This window comes from Meriones unguiculatus, chromosome 17 (genome assembly GCF_030254825.1).
Source record: "Meriones unguiculatus strain TT.TT164.6M chromosome 17, Bangor_MerUng_6.1, whole genome shotgun sequence".
NCBI classification, from domain to species: domain Eukaryota; kingdom Metazoa; phylum Chordata; class Mammalia; order Rodentia; family Muridae; genus Meriones; species Meriones unguiculatus.
Window position 1 is genome coordinate 77,900,291 of NC_083364.1, and position 3,222 is coordinate 77,903,512.

Below are 3,222 nucleotides of genomic sequence, written 5' to 3' on the forward strand. Positions count from 1 at the left end.
AGCCAGGGCCAGATCTAATCTGCTGCCCAGGTGAGATGAGGGCCTACTCTCTTGAGTGTTGCATCTGGTGAGGGACGTGACCATTCTCCTGAGCCCAGGGCAAGCTCTCCTGCCTGCCATAAGTGGTGAGGGACCAGGGAAGAGAGGAAGGTGGTTCTCCCTCATCCTAGTCACCACACAGCAGACAAGAAGCAGGGCTAACTCTCCTTAGCTCATGCTCTTAGGCCAGCTCACCTGCAACCCCTACATCCAGGGCCAGCTCCACTGTGCTGCCCAGGTGAGAAGCAGGGCCTGCTCTCCTTAGTGCTTCAGTAGGTAAAGGGAAGGGAAAGCTCTTTTGTTGTCATGGTCCCTTTGGGGCCAGCTCTCCTGCTCACCCCTGGTGGCAAAAAGGAGGGGAGAGGATCCTCTCTCACAGATGGCACCACCCAGCATACAAAAAGAATGGCCAGCTCTCCCATGCTTATGCCCTCAGGGCCAGTTCAACCCCGTCCTTCCCCAACTTCACCCGTACAACCAGGGTCAGCTCTAATGTGATCCCCAGTCAAGGTACAGGGCCGACTTACAAAGTGCTATAGCTGGTTAGAGGTAGGGTCAGCTCTTCTGCTCTCAGGCCCCCAGGGCCAGCTCTCCCAGGGTGCCCAGGTAAAGGATGTGACCAGTTCTGCACAGCCCTCAGACATCAACATGTCCCCAAGTGGCAGCCCAGACCAGGAACATCAATCTGTCCTTTGGTGGTAACAGGCCCCTGCAGCTACAGGGCCATGGACCCAGACACCTCCCTGATCCTTCCTCATAGCAGCAAAGGTCAAGTCCCCACCATGATCCCAGGTAGCATCACTGGCTAGTCACATCAGGCTGTTCCTCACTACCCTCAAGTCTATAGTTCAGCCTCTCTTCACTGTGCCCATGTCCCTTTGTTTCTCTTTCTCTTCCATTTCTCCACCACTTACTTGCTCCTCTTAGTGGCACCCAGGGTCTGTGAGTGCCTTTGATTGTCTCTAGAGTTGTTTCAAGACCACAATGCCCTGCTCATGCACACAGCAGTAGGCAGGGGTCATCTCTGGCATGACCTGCATCTCTAGGTCTGTGCAGCACCTGACTGGTGATCATCTCAGGCTAGCTTCCTCTCTGGGTCCAATGACATCAGTCTCCTGATCTTCTCAGGCTTGCTCCTTACCTGGGCCTACCCAAGTGACCCCATTCAAAAGTCATCTATCTTGGCCTCACTCTTGCCTGGGGCCCAAAGTCCCAGGCATATTTCTTCTAGTCTCTGGCTTGCTCCCTGCCCTGGGTGTCCATCAGGGCCTCCATGGTGCTGGACTGGTGGATGTCTAAGGCTTGCTTTTTTTTCAGAGAATGGTAGGCTAATCAGGTCAGAACACTGAGCATAGACAGACTCTCTCTTCTCTGCCACCTACCGACACATAAAGGACACAGCAGCCACATCGACAACATCTCTAGGGGCAGGGGAAGCTGATGATGTTTAAATTATGACTAAATTACCCACGGCTCTTTTGTTAGGAAATGGCATTCGATGCCATTTCAATTGAACATTACTTAATTATGGATTCCTAGCCATCTGTTTAACTGTAGACTCCTAAGCTTTGCTAACATCCTGTGTGGTTCTTCTACGGTCTAGTTCCACACAACTGGTAATCTGCTCCATTCTTCTCTGTCATTCTTTCACCTCAGTTCCTAAAAGTACAGTCTTTGTTAATATGTGATGTTTGCATATCCCTGAAACCCCATAAGCTAAAACCTAAGCCTTTGTGTGATTTTGCATGAAAACAAGCCCTTTAGGGGTGTTTTGCTTATGAAGGTGTAGTCTTCACTAATGAGACTGATTTCGTTATAAAGAGACCTCAAAGAGCTTAATAATCTCTTTTTCCATATGGTGGATGGCAGAGAGAGAAGTTGTCCACCTACAGACCAGAAAAGTACAGCCTGAGTGCACGTAGGCCCTACTGCCACTGTGTTCAGCTTCTCACTCTTCTAAGCAATGAGAAAGAAGTTTCCGTTCTTCATACTTACCAAGCTTGTGGTGCCCCAAGCAGACAAAGAGACTGTAAAACTTAAGATAATAGTGATGACGGCAATTGTAAAGATGCTGCTGGCACTAATGATGACAGCTTCACACAACGAATCATTAATACTTAGTTCTTGCTTAGCTAACTCTCCCGGTGACTATCACAAAATACATAAATCATTGTAATAATGTCCATTTCACAGAAGGGGAAAGTAATGAACAGCTATGCTTTCTTATTGAATGTAGAAAGAATAAAACTAAGATTGAAAATTTGAATTATCTCTGTGACTTACTAAAATAGCATATAATTTTCCTATTTCTAAAGTTAAGTAAGAGTTTGTTTCCATTTTTATCAGCCTGAAGCTGTCTCATGTTACTGTAAGCCCTTTGACATCTATGATTCTATTTGCTGTGTCTATTTTCCCACTTCCAGTAGTGTGAACAGTTTCATAAGTATGCAGGATTTATGGGTTTAAAGGAAGCAATAACCACAATTCTAATCTCCCTCCTGTATCTGTCTCCCTCCTATAATCCCTTACCTGATGATCTTGAACATGTGAATGTCAACTACAATGTGTGCCCATATAAATAATACATCCTTCAACACCAAACCGCATCTTTTACACTAATTTATTGATCTTTTATATAAAATTAAGTTTCATGAAATTTGTCATTGTTCATTAAAGTTCTGAATATCATTTAAGTGGGTTTCAGTTTTTAGACTGGCAATGATTTTTAAGATTATTTTCAGACTTGGATGTAAAACAGTCTTCTGTTTCTAACTGTCAAAGGCAATTATGTCTTCCAGAACAATCTATCATTTGATAGTTTATTAGACTAAATGATGAAGTGCATTCTTAAGGGCCAAATAAACAGTGTCATAAAATAGAGTGGCAGTGTCAACCCACAGCATAATCTTTCCCTAGCAGTTAAGGTTAATTAGAGAGAGGCTCATTCTTCTAAACACAAATACATGAGACATAAGAGGACTCGGGCAGTCACTAGATAGGTGTCAAGAACACAAATCTATAAAGTAGTGATTGAATTTCGACAATGATGTAAATAAGCCAAGGTTACCCAGCACAACAAAGATTAATTATAATCTTCAAGGGTAAATCATTTATAACAAGAGTAAAAAAAATACTTTCAGATATTTTTTCAGACATATATTGGCCTAATCTCTAAAAGCCAAG

General features: G+C 44.2%; 1 pseudogene; it reads right to left on the bottom strand.

The window, feature by feature from the left end:
- Window positions 1–1,358: 1,358 nt before the first annotated feature.
- LOC132648860 (small nucleolar RNA SNORA17) lies at window positions 1,359–1,471 on the bottom strand (annotated as a pseudogene).
- Window positions 1,472–3,222: the final 1,751 nt, after the last annotated feature.